Source organism: Macaca mulatta, chromosome 16, assembly GCF_049350105.2.
Source record: "Macaca mulatta isolate MMU2019108-1 chromosome 16, T2T-MMU8v2.0, whole genome shotgun sequence".
NCBI classification, from domain to species: domain Eukaryota; kingdom Metazoa; phylum Chordata; class Mammalia; order Primates; family Cercopithecidae; genus Macaca; species Macaca mulatta.
The window spans coordinates 51,228,059-51,245,159 of record NC_133421.1 but is presented as its reverse complement, the minus strand read 5'-3'; positions in this window follow the sequence as shown (position 1 = coordinate 51,245,159).

Sequence of the window (17,101 nt, the reverse complement as noted above, 5' to 3'; positions counted from 1 at the left end):
AAAACTACAAAAATTAACTGGGTGTGGTGGCACATGCCTGTAGACCCAGCTGCTTGGGAGGCTGAGGCAGGAGAATCTCTTGAACCTGGGAGTCAGAGGTTGCAGTAAGCTGAGATCACGCCACTGAACTCCAGCCTGGGTGACAGAGCGAGACTCCATCCCAAAAAAAAAAACAACAACAACAACAACAAAAAAAAACACTTCTACATCATTTTATTTGATCCTTCTAGCAGCTCTGTAAGGTGGATGTGATAGGCTAGCCTGTCTGCTTTTCATCTTTCCTTCCATCCATTCAGTGCCTAACACACATTTAACCACTTGTTGAAATAATATTTCAAATAAGATTTTGAATACATTGTGTTTTTTTTTTGTTTTTTTTGTTTTTTTTTTTTTTTTTGAGACGAAGTCTCACGCTGTTGCCCAGGCTGGAGTGCAGTGGCGCGATCTCGGCTCACTGCAAGCTCCGCCTCCCGGGTTCCCGCCATTCTCCTGCCTCAGCCTCCTGAGTAGCTGGGACTACAGGCGCCCGCCACCGCGCCTGGCTAATTTTTTGTATTTTCGGTAGAGACGGGGTTTCACTGTGGTCTCGATCTCCTGACCTTGTGATCCGCCCGCCTTGGCCTCCCAAAGTGCTGGGATTACAGGCTTGAGCCACCGCGCCCGGCCACATTGTGTTTTTTTTTTTCTTTTTTCCGTTTTTTTTGTTTGTTTGTTTGTTTGGTATTTTTTTTGGTGACCCTGACGTGATATGAACAAATTCTGTTTTTCAAATGGTCAGATGGAAATACTATTTGGTCATGACTAGGATGGTGTTTATAAGCCACCTGTGTAACTGGGTCTACAGGCGCAGGCCACCGCCCAGCTAATTTTGTATCTTTTGTACAGATGGGGTTTCCCATGTTGCCTAGGCTGGTCTTGAACTACATTCAGTTGATCTGCCTGCTTCAGCCTACCAAAGTGCTGGGATTATAGGCATAAGCTACCACACCTAGCCTTAGCATGTTTTTAGTATTTATCCATGTTGTAGCATATATAAACTTCATTTCTTTTTATTGCTAAATAATATTCCTTGCATGTATATATCACGGTAGTCCCCCTTTATCTAAGGGGGATACATTCTAAGACCCTCCAGTGGATACCTGAAACCAAAGGTAGTACTGCACTTTTTTTTTTTTTTTTTTTTTTTTGAGACAGAGTCTTGCTCTGTCGCCCAGGCTGGGGTGCAGTGGCCGGATCTCAGCTCACTGCAAGCTCCGCCTCCCGGGTTTAGACCATTCTCCTGCCTCAGCCTCCCGAGTAGCTGGGACTACAGGCGCCCGCCACCTCGCCCGGCTAGTTTTTTGTATTTTTTAGTAGAGACGGGGTTTCACCGTGTTAGCCAGGATGGTCTCGATCTCCTGACCTCGTGATCCGCCCATCTCGGCCTCCCAAAGTGCTGGGATTACAGGCTTGAGCCACTGCGCCCGGCCAGTACTGCACTTCTATATGTATGATGCATGAATATTTTTCCTCACAATTTCATGGATAGAAGACTCGTGTTTTTTTTGTTCGTTTGTTTGGTTTTTTTGAGATGGAGTCTTGCTCTGTCGCCCAGGCTGGAGTGCAGTGGCGCTATCTCAGCTCACTACAAGCTCCGCCTCCTGGGTTCATGCTATTCTCCTGCCTCAGCCTCCTGAGTAGCTGGGACTTCAGGCGCCTGCCACCGCGCCCGGCTAATTTTTTGTATTTTTAGTAGAGATGGAGTTTCATCGTGTTAGCCAGGATGGTCTCCATCTCCTGGCCTCATGATCTGCCCACCTTGGCCTCCCAAAGTGTTGGGATTACAGGCGTGAGCCACCGCGCCCAGTCAAGACTCGTTTTTTGTTTTTGTTTTTTGAGGTGGAGTTTCACTCTCTCTCGCACAGGTTGGCTCACTGCAACCTCCGCCTCCCACGTTCAAGCGATTCTCCTGCCTCAGTCTCCCAAGTAGTGGGATTACAGGTATGTACCACCACACCCAGCTCATTTTTGTATTTTTAGTAGAGTCAAGGTTTCACCATGTTGGCCAGGCTGGTCTTGAACTCCTGACCTCAGGTGATTCACTTGCCTCATTCTCCCAAAGTGCTGGGATTACAGGCGTGAGCCACTGCGCCCGGCCAGAAGACTTGTTCTCACCATAGCTCTTAGCGATGTTGGCATAACATTTTTTTCTTATTAAATCTACAATTTTTACCTTTTCACTAAAAAGAAGAAATTTATGCCATCTCGTTAGCATATCCTATTCGCCAGCATCACTACTCTTGCAATTTGGCACCATTATTAAGTAAAATAAGGCCTATTTAAACTGAAACACTGCCATACTGACACCTGACAGTTGATCTGATAACCGAGTCAGCTATTCAGTGACTAATGGGGCAGGTAGCATATACAGACGGATGATTCATGTCCCAGGCAGGACAGAGCAGGATGGTGCAAGATTTCATCATGCTACTCAGAATATTGCACAATTTACAACTTAGGAATTGTTTATTTCTGGAATTCTCCACTGAATATTTTTAAACATCGGTTGACCTCAGGTAATTGAAACTGTGGAAAGTGAAATCACAGGTAAGGAGAGACTACTACTGTACATTTTGTTTATCCATTCTTCTGTTAATGCACGTGACCCCAACCGCCAGGGCACACACTGATGCTGGTCAGTGGCCTATTAGAAACTGGGCTGCAGAGCAGGAGGTGAGTTTTGGGGGAGAAAGTAAAGCTTGGTCAGCATTTAATAGCCACCCTTCATTGCTCAAGCTCCGCCTCCTGTCATATTAGCAGTGCCATTAGATTCTCATAGCCTGAACCCTATCGTGAACTGCGCATGCAAGGAATCTAGGTTGCGTGCTCCTTATAATAATCTAATGCCTAATGATCTGTGACTGTCTCCCATCACCCCAAGATGTGTCCATCTAGTTGGAGAAAAACAAGTTCAGGGCTCCCACTGATTGTTGTGTAATTATTTCATATATATTACAATGTCATAATAGAAATAAAGTGTACAATAAATGTAATGTGCTTGAATCATCCCAAAAGCATCCCCCCTGCCCCTGGTCAGTGGAAAAATTATCTTCCATGAAACCAGTCCCTGATGCCAAAAACGTTGGGGACCACTGTGTTAATGGACATTTGGTGGACATTTAGATTGGTTTTGTTTTGTTTTGTGTTGGAGACAGAGTTTTGCTCTTTTGCCCAGGCTGAAGTGCAGTGGCGTGATCTCAGCTTACTACAACCTCCGCCTCCTGGGTTCAAGCAGTTCTGCCTCACCCTCCCAAGTAGCTGTGATTACAGGCACCCACCAGTATGCCCGGCTAATTTTTGTATTTTTAGTAAAGAAGGGGTTTCACCGTGTTGGCCAGGCTGGGCTCAAACTCCTGACCTTGTGATCTGCCTGCCTCGGCCTCCCAAAGTGCTGGGATTACAGGCGCGAGCCACCAGGTCCAGCCTTGTTTGTTTTTTGACACAGGGTCTTGCTCTGCCACCCAGGCTGGAGTGCAGTGGCACAACTATGGCTCATTGCAGCCTCCCAGGCTTAGGCAATCCTCCCACCTCAGCCTCCCAACTAGTTGGGACTATAGGCACATGACACCATATCTGGCTAATTTTTTTATTCTTTGTAGAGATGGGGTTCCGTCATGTTGCCCAGGTTGGTATGGAACTCCTGGGCTCAAGCAGTGCCCCTGCCTGGGCCTCCCAAAGTGCTGGGATTACAGACATGAGCCACCAGGCTGGAGTGCAATAGTGTGATCCTAGCTCACTGCAACCTTCAATACTTGGGCTGTAGCCGTCCTCCCAGAGTAGCCTCCCAAATGCACATCACCACTTTTTTTTTTTTTTTTTTTTTTTTTTTTTTGAGACAGAGTCTCGGTCTGTCTCCCAGAGTGGAGTGCAGTGGCACAATCTCGAGTCACTGCAACCTCCACTTCCCGGGTTAAAGCAATTCTGCCTCAGCCTCCAGAGCAGCTGGGACTACAGGTGCCTGCCATTATGCCTGGTTAATTTTTGTATTTTAAGTAGAGATGGGGTTTCACCAGGCTGGTTTGAACTCCTGACCTTGGGTGATCTGGTGATCTGCCCACCTTGGCCTCCTAAAGTGCTGGGATTACAGGCGTGAGCCACTTTTTTTTTTTTTTTTTTTTTTTGAGACAGAGTCTTACTCTGTCACCCAGGCTGGAGTGCAATGGCTCGATCTCGGCTCACTGCAACCTCTATCTCTCGGGCTCAAGTGGTTCTCATGCCTCAGCCTCCCGTGTAGCTAGGATTACAGGCACGCACCACCACACCCAGCTATTTTTTGTATTTTTAGTAGAGACGGGGTTTTGCCATATTGGCTAGGCTGATCTTGAACTCCTGACCTCAAGTGATCCCCCATCTTGGCCTCCCAAAGTGCTGGGATTACAGTCATGAGCCACTGCACCTGGCTCGTATATTAGCTATTCTTATTTTTCTCTCTATTGTATTTTACTTTTCTTGTTGATAACCTTCTTAGTAAACTGTTTGCAACTAGTGATAAAATTACAGTATAATGTGGTAGAAAGAACGTGGGACTAGAGTTGGAAGATATGCATTTTAGTTGCATGTGAGACATTACCAAGCCATGCCAGTTTGGGCACCTTTATTTTTTCATGCCTTTACCTTATTTCTCAAACAAGATAAGACTAAATGATTGCTAAATTCATTGGTCTAAATTTTATGGGTTTTGCTTTTGTAGAGGCAATATTAAATATTCACTTTAAATGATCAGTACTGGAAACATGGAAAGGAGTGACATTTATACACTTTTATTTTCAAAATCAATAATATTAGGGATCCCAATATAATACATTGCATTTCAGTTTTGAGACTAATGTTGAAATGTTATATTGCTTTAAAAAATAACAACATTGAGTTGCAGAAGAGAGGCTGGCTGTTCATAATACGTATTTTTAGTTAACGTCAGTGCCTAAATTTACTGTTACTGTCAAAATTTACAGAACATTTTGCTCCCTCAAAACTGATTTTGGCATAAAATATGTTGACAAGATTTTACGTATTTTTGACCACAGTATATTCCTTTGCTTGTTGTCAGTTTTTGTGTACCATTGATATCTGATGATGTCCTTTTATGTTTCAATTATCCATTTGACTCCAATTATGTGTAGTTAAGATGTAAGTTTTTAGCTACCATGACTCTGAGAGTGATTTCATGTGTAGTTTATTTTATGATGATTTAAAAGTTGGGCTCACTTCAGAAGGGCTTGAGAAATTTTACAGAAATTATGTTCTACTCACTTTGAAAATAAAAAATTAAGATAAAAGACAAAAGCTGAGGAGCCAATTAATGAGAATTTGTATCAGGAATTCTTACAAACCAACTCAAAGAATAAAAAATTGGTTATATAGTAGTCTTGGTCTAATAGGAAGTATGTCAGTTTTTCAAGAAAAAAGGTTTTTTCTGGCTGTTGTTTTTTTGTGTTTTAATTAAATTTTTTTCCTAAGTAATATTTGTACAGGATTTAAATTTTAAAAGCACAGGATTTAAAATTCAATGAAAAGTATGTTTTATTTTGTCTCCTGTTTCTGAGTCACTTTCCTTAATTTCTTTTTTTGTTTGTTTGTTTGTTTTTGAGACTGAGTCTCTCTCTGTTGCCCAAGCTGGAGCACAGTGGTGTGATCTCGGCTCACTGCAAGCTCTGCCTCCTGGGTTCACGCCATCCTCCTGCCTCAGCCTCCCGAGTAGCTGGGACTACAGGTGCCCGCCACCGCGCCTGGCTAATTTTTTTGTATTTTCAGTAGAGACGGGGTTTCACCATGTTAGCCAGGATGTTCTCGATCTCCTGACCTCGTGATCCGCCCGCCTCAGCCTCCCAAAATGCTGGGATCACAGGCGTGAGCCACCGCGCCTGGCCCTCCTTAATTTCTTTTTAGGAAGCAAACGTTATTACGTGTATGGCTAATCTTTTGTATTTTTGGTACAGACAGGGTTTCACCGTGTTGCCCAGATTGGACTTGAACTCCTGGGCTCAAGTGATCTGCCTCCCAGGGCCTCCCCAGGTGCTGGGACTACAGATGTACACCACTGTTCCAGCCCACCAGTGATGTTTGAGAGTGGTATTTCTCACATTTCTGACAACACTGTATTTTATCTTTTTTTTTTTTTAACAATTTGATAAATTTTTTCTATAATGACATCTCATAGTATGATTTTATATTTTTCTTTTTTTTTTTTTTATTTTTTTTATTTTTTTTTTGAGACGGAGTCTCGCTCTGTCGCCCAGGCTGGAGTGCTGTGGCCGGATCTCAGCTCACTGCAAGCTCCACCTCCTGGGTTCCCGCCATTCTCCTGCCTCAGCCCCCCCAGTAGCCGGGACTACAGGCGCCCGCCACCTCGCCCGGCTAGTTTTTTGTGTTTTTTAGTAGAGACGGGGTTTCACCGTGTTAGCCAGGATGGTCTCGATCTGCTGACCTCGTGATCCGCCCGTCTCGGCCTCCCAAAGTGCTGGGATTACAGGCTTGAGCCACCGCGCCTGGCCTATTTTATATTTTTCTTGGTTGCATCAGGCTATGTCAGCTTCATGCCATTAAATTTTTTTTTTTTTTTTGAGAGGGTCTGTGTCACTCAGGCTGGAGTGCAGTGGTACAATCATAGCTCACTGCAGCCTCGATCTCCCAGGTTCAAGCAATCCTCCCACCTTAGCCTCTCGAGTAGCTGGGACTACAGGCATGTACCACCATGCCCAGCTAATTATTTTATTTTTTGTAGAGACAGGGTTTCACTTTGTTGCCCAGGCTGGTCTCGAACCCCTGGGCTCGTGTGATCTTCCCACTTCGGCCTCCCAAAGTACTGGGATTACAGGCATGAGCCACTGTGCCTGGCTGCCATTAAGTATTTGAATCGTAATGAACTCATCTGGTTCTATGCATACCAATTATCAACCAATTGATAATTGGATTTCCCCAGATACTTTGGGTATAGCCAGATCAATACAAATGTCTGGTCTCCTTGGAATTAATAGTTCTCACTGTAAATTCCTTTGTTATTGTGATTTTGATATACTCTTGTGAGATTTACATTAGTTAATATCCCTCCATTTAATTAAATTTGGAGCACTCATATTTCTGAGCCTTCAAGTTCAAGTTGCTGAAATTGTCATAAATTCATGAAGGTAAATGTCATTATGGTAATTTAAAACAAATTATTTGACACTTTTCCCATCAGGAGGTGGGGTGTATTATGTGTATTATGTCCCCTTCTCTTGAATCTAAAATGGGCCTATTACTGCTTTGATCAATAGAGTACCATAAAAGTAATGCTATTGAGACTAGGTCATAAAAGGCTATGCATCTTCTTATTCACTAGAACATTCACTCTTAAAGCTCTAAGCTACTATATAAGAAGTTTGACTACCCTAGGCTGTGTACAGTGGTTCACGTTTGTAATCCCAACACTTTGGGAGGTTGAGGCGAGCAGATCACGAGGTCAGGAGTTTGAGACCAGCCTGGCCAACATGGTGAAACCTCGTCTTTACTAAAAATACAAAAATTAGCCGAGCTTGGTGGCAGGTGCCTGTAATCCCAACACTTTGGGAGGTTGAGGTGGGCAGATCACAAGGTCAGGAGTTTGAGACCAGCCTGGCCAACATGGTGAAACCTCGTCTTTACTAAAAATACAAAAATTAGCCGGGCTTGGTGGCAGGCACCTGTAGTCCCAGCTACTCAGGAGGCTGAGGCAGGAGAATCGCTTGAATCCGGGAGGTGGATGTTGTAGTAAGCTAAGATCGCACCACTGCACTCTAGCCTGGATGACAGGGCAAGACTCCGTCTCAAAAAAAAAAAAAAAAAGTCTGACTACCCTAAAGCCATCATGCGGGAGATATTATGTGTAGGCATTACAGTTGACAGCCCTAACTGAACTAACAGTCAACAGCCAGCATCAATGGCCAGTTTGGCAACACAATCAAATTAATATCTTGAAAAATATTTACATATTAATTATCAACTCAATTTTTTTCAATATAGATGAAAAGATATAATGTAAGTCATCTTGGACATCTAGCCCAGTGGAGCCTTCAGATACTCTCCCCAACTGCTACCTTATTGCCGCTTCCTCAGACCTTCAAGTGAGAACCACTTAGCTGAGTCCTGTCAACCTACAGAGCTGTGAGATATAGTAAAATGGTTTTTCTTCTAGCCACTAAGTTTTGGGGTAGTTTGTTTTATAGCAACAGATAACTGAAACAGCTGCCTGAGAGCCTCTCTGGGTGAGTTACAAGATCTTCCCAAGTTGTGTCTTTAGGTGCCTTCTTAGAATTTCAGATCTTCCTGTCCAATGTCCATTTTAGCTTTTTCTGTTCATCTTCATTTCTACTGACACCATTCTTTTCTGTACTCTCATAATCTCCAATTGCCCAACTGATTCCAGCCTTCAATTTTCTTCAGTCCATCCTGCATTCATCTGAAAGAATGTCTGCATATTAAATTTTCTTAAAACACAGTTTTGGTTATATTTCTTTCTAAATTCAGTATTTTTGTCAATACTTAGAACAAATAATTGCAGTTCCATTTCCCACTACAGCCTAGATCTAATCTTGAACTTTTGCCCATAGGCTTTATAACCTTAAAGAGTCCTGAAATTATTGGCATGTATTTCCAGCTATACAAAATTCCAGAATTTTATATGACAATTTAAAAGGATATTTTATAAATTAATAATTTCATGTGTGAAGGACCCAACTTCAGTTTGCATATATATTTTGATTTGCTGCCTTTGTGCAAATAACTGCAATGTATTGTATTATTACTTAGGTATATGGAGGTTCACCAAATCTTAATCCTTAGCTTGCAGAATTACTGGAAACCATGTGTGTGCTATATCGGTGCCAGATATGTCATTTATAGATCACTCTTTCATAAGGCAGCAAACTACTTCCTATGCCCAAATCATTTTCTTTCTGGAAAAGATACATTGTGTCAGCATGGTTACCATGTGTGGTAATTGATAATGTCTGTGCCACATGGCTTACTTCTACCCTTGTCCGGCACAGCTATTCTACCACCTATGATTACCATATGCTACAGCACTCTAGGTTAATGGAATCATTTCCATCTTCCCTTCTAGTCACAAATGTCATTGTGGCTCAATTCCATCAGCTCAACTAAGAATAAAATATTCCGTACTATCTAAGCAAAGAACACACCTTTGTGAAGTTTTCATATTTAGTTGACTGTTTGATTTTCATTTTTAAAAGCTAGTTTTTTTTTGATGCATGTTCCAGAGTGAAGATTGGGCATCTGCTGACTAAAATAGGACATGATCAGTATCACTCTGAATTCTTGCATGTATTTATTTAAAATAAACATATAAAGATAGTTAAAAATTAGATGATAATAAAGGTAAAGTTTTTACCACCATAAAGCATTTTTCTTTTGTAAAGTGAAAACTAGTAGCAAAAGGTTGAAGTGGATTTTTAAAACAGTGTCAATTTATTTTGGAAGAACCATTTATTATAGAAGGAACATACCACATGTTAGCCATTTATAGCACCATCATCAAATTACCATCAAGCACTGCCCTCTTTTGTAAGTATATCATAATAAATAATTTTGGTTCCTCAAAGAACCATGCTAGATAAAAAGATTTTTATTAATGGTTAAAACAAGAATAAAGGTTAGAATCTGTTTTGGGGATTTACTTCTTTGTTTTTTAAAACTAGTAAAATATAGTGCATGTGGACCAGTTATTACCTGATGTGAATTTTAATTTTGACAGCTTTGAATTATTGCTGCAACATGACCATATTAGCCAGCAACAAAAAAGAAATAAAAAATTATTATAGCAGTAGTATTTTTGGCAGCAAATGGGGATGATTTTTATATCATTGATCTGGGATGTAGAAGAGGAAGAAGTTTCTCTTTGAAAACGTTTCTATGTTACTCAGTTTTTTCAGTTGTCAGATGTTCTGTTGCTTCCTACTAGTCAATTTGACAACATAGTCAAATTAATATTTTAAAAACTATTGGCTGGGTGTGGTGGCTCAGGCCTGTAATCCCAGTACTTTGGGAGGCCAAGGCAGGCAGATCACGAGGTTAGGAGTTCGAAATCAACCTGACCAATATGATGAAACCCCGTATCTACTAAAAATACAGAAATTAGCCAGGCATGGTGATACACACTTGTAGTCCCAGCTACTCAGGAGGCTGAGGCAGAAGAATCGCCTGAACCCGGGAGGCTGAGGTTGCAGTGAGCTGAGATCACGCCACTGCACTCTAGCCTAGGTAACAGAGTGAGACTCCATCTCAAAAAATAAATAAATAAATAAAACTCTTTATATCAAGCTTGTTCAACCTGTGGCCCATGGGCCACATGCAACCCAGGACGGCTTTGAATGCAGCCCAACACAAATTCATAAACTTTCTTGAAACATGAGGTTTATGCATGGACTTTTTTTTTTTTTTTTAGCTCATCAGCTATCATTAGTATATTTTATGTGTGGCCCAAGGCAATTCTTCTTCCAATGTGGCCTGGGGAAACCAAAAGACTGCACACCCCTGATTTATATATTAGTTATCCTTCCATTCAGTTTTTAAAATATAAATTTAAAATATACATTTTAATATTTGCAACTTATCAATATTTGCAACTTATTAGGCCTAGCGTTAAACATTTACATAAGCATTAATTTTTAGGCCTTGGGATATGAGCTATATATAATTTGTTATAATACTCTCTCTGAAATATAAAATGCCAATATTTTACGTTAACGTAAACTATGTTTTACTATTTGAGATATGATATTAGCTTCAAATCAATTGTTTTTTACAACTAGCAAATCAAAATTGAGGGTTTTCTGGAAATAGTATTTCTATTTCTGCCTATAGATAAAACAGGCACACTTTAGAATGGAATAGACAGAATATTCCAGACTTGCATAATCAAGCTAATTTTTTTCTTGAGACAGGGTCTTGTTCTGTGGCCCAGGCCAGAGTGCAGTGGTGTGAACATGGCTCACTGCAGCCTTGATCTCCCAGGCTCAAGCGATCCTCCTACCTCAACCTCCCAAGTAGCTGGGACTACAGGCATGTGCCACTATGCTCGACTAATTTTGTTTATTTTTTGTAGAGGTGAAGTCTCACTGTGTTGCCCAGGCTGGTCTCAAACTCCTGGGCTCAAGCAATCCTCCCCCTTCAGCCTCCCAAAGTGCTGCGATTACAGGCATGAGCCACTGTGTCTGGCCCCAAGCTAATATTAATTGAAGATAAACTGAAAAGTTATAGACTGGTTTTTTTAAAATCAGCTTTGATATACTTCTTAGTTATAAGAAGCAATTATTTATGTCTCAAATATATATATATATATATATATATATATATTTTTTTTTTTTTTTTTTGAGACGGAGTCTCGCTCTGTCGCCCAGGCTGGAGTGCAGTGGCCGGATCTCAGCTCACTGCAAGCTCTGCCTCCCGGGTCCACGCCATTCTCTTGCCTCAGTCTCCGGAGTAGCTGGGACTACAGGCGCCCGCCACCTCGCCCGGCTAGTTTTTTTTTTTTGTATTTTTCAGTAGAGACGGGGTTTCACCGTGTTAGCCAGGATGGTCTCGATCTCCTGACCTCGTGATCCACCCGTCTTGGCCTCCCAAAGTGCTGGGATTACAGGCTTGAGCCACCGCGCCTGGCCCCATGTCTCAAATATTTTATTAACTTAAAAAAATTTATAGACTTTTTAGAGCAGTTTTTAGGCTTACAGAAAAGTAGAAAGGACAGTTCCAATATATGCCTTCTCCCCTCACTTACATGTTTTCTCCTATTATTAACATCTTGCATTATTGCAGTACACTAGTTACAATTGATAAGCCAATATTGATACACTATTATTAACTAAAGTCCGCAGTTTACAGTAGGATTCACTCTTGAACATTCCATAGGTTTTGATAAATGTATAATGATATGTAGCTACCATTACAGTATCATACAGAATAATTTTCACTGCCCTAAAAATCCCCTGTTCACTACCTATTCATTCTTCCCTCCCTCCCCCGGAACCCCTGGCAACCTATTCTTCTAATTCCAGGAAATTGTTTACTGCTAACTTAAGTAAACTCAGTGTTCCAGTAGCCCCTTTGGAGACATAAGCTTGCTTTAACTTTAACTCATTTATAGTTCTTTTATATATACAGTCCATTTTATCATTCCTTAAAGTATTATTTGTTACTATGTCAGTCAGGATCTAGTTAAGGAAACAGAGAATGGGGTGCAGTGGCTCACACCTGTAATCCCAGCACTTTGGGAGGCCGAGGTGGGTGGATCATGAGGCTAGGAGATTGAGACCATCCTGGCCAACATGGTGAAACCCCATCTCTACTAAAAATACGAAAATTAGCTAGGCATGGTGGTGTGTGCCTGTAATCCCAGTACTTGGTAGGCTGAGGCAGGAGAATCGCTTGAACCAGGGAATCAGAGGTTGCAGTGAGCTGAGATCGCGCCACTGCACTCCAGCCTGGCGACAGAATGAGACTCCGTCTCAAAAAACAAAAACAAAAAAAGAGAATCCAGGACATTGGTTACACAAATTATGGAAAGAGCTAAAAAGCCAGAAAGGGAAGATTCACTTCTCTAAGTCCTAAAATATTAGAAAGCTGGAAGCTGCTACCATCCCTAGGCTAAAGGACAAATGGGGGAAGATGTTGTTCTGGAGCTCAGGGGACAGGGTCACTGGCAAAAGCTAGAATCCCAATGAACATATTCACGGGGAGGAAAGCTACAAAGGAAATGCATCAGGCCTCAGGACTGAGCTAGGGAACAGAGCTTTTCTCCTTTCCTCCCGTCTTCCAATTTCTTGACAGTGCCTACCACTGGACACATCCCAGGTGAAAGTCAGCTGTCACAGTAGCCTAGTGAATACAGCCTGAAAGGGTCAGCTCTCCTACAATACAGAGCAGGGCTAGAGAGGAGAAGGAAATCAGTATGAGGGCAAAATGGACAAGGACTGACACAGTAATCAATTCTTTTTAACTTTAAAAATCAATTTTATTGAGGTGTAATTTATATGCAATATACTTATTTTAAATGCAGACTTAATTTTTTTTGAGATGGATTCTGCTATGTTGCCCAGGCTGGGGTGCGGTGGCTATTCACAGGTGCAATCATATTACACCGTAGCCTTGAACTCCTAGGCTCAAACGATCCTCTTGCCTCAGCCTCCAGAGTAGCTGGGTCTATAAGCACATCCCACCCCGCCTGGCAATAATTTTTGACAAATGAGTACACCCATATGACCAACCAGTCAAGATACAGAACATTTTAATCACTTCACAAAGTTCCCGCTTACTCCTTTGCCACAAATCTCCCATCCCATCTCAGTCCCAGGCCACCAGGAATCTGCTTTCTCTCACTATATAGGTTTATTTTCCCTCTTTAGGAATTTTATGCAAATGGAATTATATAGTATGTACTCTTTTGTGCCTGGATTTTTTTTTTTTTTTTTTTTGAGACAGAGTCTCCCTCTGTCACCCAGGCTGGAGTGCAGTGGCGCAGTCTTGGCTCACTGCAAGTTCCACCTCCTGGGTTCACGCCATTCTCCTGCCTCAGCCTCTCCAGCAGCTGGGACTACAGGCGTCCGCCACCACGCCCGGCTAATTTTTTTGTATTTTTAGTAGAGATGGGGTTTCACCGTGTTAGCCAGGATGGTCTCGATCTCCTGACCTTGTGATCCACCCGCCTCGGCCTCCCAAAGTGCTGGGATTACAGGCGTGAGCCACCGCGCCCGGCCTGTGCCTGGATTTTTTTTGGCTCAGTATATTTTTGAAATTCATCCATGTTGTGTTTATCAGCAGTTCATTTATTTTTGTTGCTGAGTAGTATTCCATTGTATGAATACACTACTTTATCTGTTCACTTGTTGATGGACATCTGGGTTGCTTCCAGATTTGAGCTATTATGAATGAAACTTACGTGAATAGTTATGTACAAGTTTTTTTGTGTTTGGGGTATGTGCAAGTACATGTGTGTTTGGTGGACATGTTTTATTTCTCATGAATAAAATATCTGGGAGAGGAATTCTTGTTTCATATAAGAAACTGCCAAACTCAACAATTCTTTTTAACCTTATAAATATCATTACTATAAATGTCCACAAAAGGACACTGTACATTTCCTCCAAAGAGCAAAGGGTTAGAGGGAGAATAATTTTTATGAGAAAAAAAATTTAAAAAACTAAAAAAATTTGATACCTTAAAAATATATTAAGCTTTTCATAACAGTATTTTCTTTCCTTTTTTTTTTTTTTTTTTTTTTTTGAGACGGAGTCTCGCTCTGTCGCCCAGGCTGGAGTGCACTGGCCGGATCTCAGCTCACTGCAAGCTCCGCCTCCCGGGTTTACGCCATTCTCCTGCCTCAGCCTCCCGAGTAGCTGGGACTACAGGCGCCCGCCACCTCGCCCGGCTAAGTTTTTGTATTTTTTTTAGTAGAGACGGGGTTTCACCGTGTCAGCCAGGATGGTCTCGATCTCCTGACCTCGTGATCCGCCCGTCTCGGCCTCCCAAAGTGCTGGGATTACAGGCTTGAGCCACCGCGCCCGGCCATTTTCTTTCCTTTTTAAAAAATATATTTAAGGGACAGGGTTTTCCTTTGTTGCCCAGGCTGGTCTTGAACTCTTGAGTTCAAGCTATCCTCCTGCCTCAGCCTCACAAAGTGCTGGGATTACAGGCGTGAGCCACCATGCCCAGCCCTCAATATTTTTTTTAGTAGTATGAAAGGGGATTAGGAAAGTAATAGGAAAGGAGCTGAAAAAGAAAGCAAACTGATGCAAAATAATTACTAAAGACTTCTTGACAGTGCAAAATCATCCTACACACCTGCTCTGAGATCTCAGCACTGCTGTCAGCTACCTTCTGGCAAAGCTACTTTGTCAAATGGATGCAATAGGATCCATATTGATCTTTGTGAAGGAATATCTTTATTAATATAAGCAAACACGCCTCTCATTTATAGTAATGTAGAGGTGTGGGCTTTTTCTTTTGCTCTTAGTAGTATTGTTTCCCCAACATATATCACTTTCCTTTGAAATGTGGGCTGAGTCATAAATTAATGTCACAAATAAATGTCATCTAGATGAGGGAGGCAACTATGTTACAAAGTAGGAGGGCGTAGCTTGATATGAATTGTTACAGTTGACAGCTAAGTACTCTTGAACTAAATGTCATTATGTCAAATTCTGAGATATTAAACAGTTGTTGAAATGTAAAATTGTGGACATTTAGGTTTGCAGTCTAAAGAGTTTTGTCAATCTTTTCTAGACATTCTGAAATGGAAATGAACAGGTGGATTGAAAACAAAGACAAATGAGGAGTTTAAAGACTTTCTTGGCACCTCATAGAGAAGTTGCTCTACACTGGTTATGTTTTAAACAAAACACATATAAATACATTCAGCATTTCTGGAAACAGATTTATTGGATCTTTCCATTTATCTTTGGGAAAAAAATATAGAGGACTCAAGACAATTACTATATTCTTTCTATCATGTATTATTTAATCTCAAACTAGGAGAGGAACTCTGTTTTACATGATGCCATAATGTACATCAGTGAGCTCAACCCACTTAATCTTAAAATAACAGTATCAGGTCAGGGATTTAGAATACAGTATTATATGAAAACAGTTGGCAGAGAGACTCCCTCTTCTGCCATTAATAACTAGAAACAATATTTCAGACCCTAAATCCAACTGAAACCCAGAAGCAATACATGGAGAGGATGGGGTGGATAATTTGTGAGAACATGTTTTTCAAAGTAGAGAAAGAATCACTATGTTTTTACTGAATTATATGTTGCCATGGACATGGCAGTTTGCAGTAATGATGCTATCATCTATACAGCTGTATAACAACACAGCTTCTTTCTCTCCCACTCCCTCAGTAAGGCTTAAAAATAATAGGTTTGTGTGTAGTTTGGTAAGAAAATTAGAATCACTTAAAGTCATTTCAATTCCAACCCAAGAAAGAAAAAAAGAGACTTGGGGGGATGGAGAAGAAGAGCAAACAAAATGTAGAAAAAGTACATATTATTGGCTGGGCACAGTGGCTCATGCCTGTAATCCCAGCACTTTGGGAGGCCGAGGCAGGCGGATCATCTGAGGTCAGGAGTTCGAGATCAACCTGACCAACATGGTGAAACCGTGTCACTACTAAAAAGACAAAAAAATTAGCCAGGCGTGGTGGCACACACCTGTAATCCCAGCTACTCGGGAGGGTGAGACAGTAGAATCGCTTGAACCCAGGAGGCAGAGGTTGCATTTAGCCAAGATTGTGCCATTGCACTACAGCCTGGGCAACAAGAGTGAAACTCCGTCTCAAAAAAAAAAAAAAAAATACATAATATATAAAAAAGTATAATATGCATTATGCAGAGACTAAAGAGGGGAGTCTTGGTTACCTGAAAACTAATGGGTAAAATCCATTGAAGTGGGTGAATCCAGTGAAAAGACCTGGATTGAGTCCTTGTTGCATCACTTGCATGTGACCTTGAGCAAAGTCACCATGTCTTTAAGGCTCAGTTTTCTCACCTATAAAATGGAATAATTGGCCGGTGTGGTGGGTCACGCCTGTAATCTCAGCACTTTGGGAGGCTGAGGCGGGCAGATCACCTGAGGTCAGGAGTTTGAGACCAGCCTGGCCAATATGGTGAAACTCCGTCTCTACTAAAAATACAAAAGTTAACCGGGGGTGGTGGCAGGCGCCTGTAATCCCAGCTACTTGGGAGGCTGACGCAGGAGAATCGCTTGAACTCAGGAGGTAGAGGTTGCAGTGAGCTGAGATTGCGCCACTGCACTACAGCCCGGGTGACAAGAGCGAGACTGTCTTAAAAGAAAAAAAAAAAAAAAAAAAGGAATCATAACGGTAATGTCCTATACCTCAAGGAACTGTGGTAAGGATTAAAGGGGTGAAATCCATGTGTAAACTAGCCCAGTAGAAATAAGGTGTTATACAGACAATTGCACTGTTGAATCTCTAGAGACAGAGTTAAGGAAAAATGCACTTTCAGAAAGCTTTGGCGACTAACGACCTGAGTTCTCCAACGCCAAGGCTGGAAGTTTGGAGAGCTTGAAACAA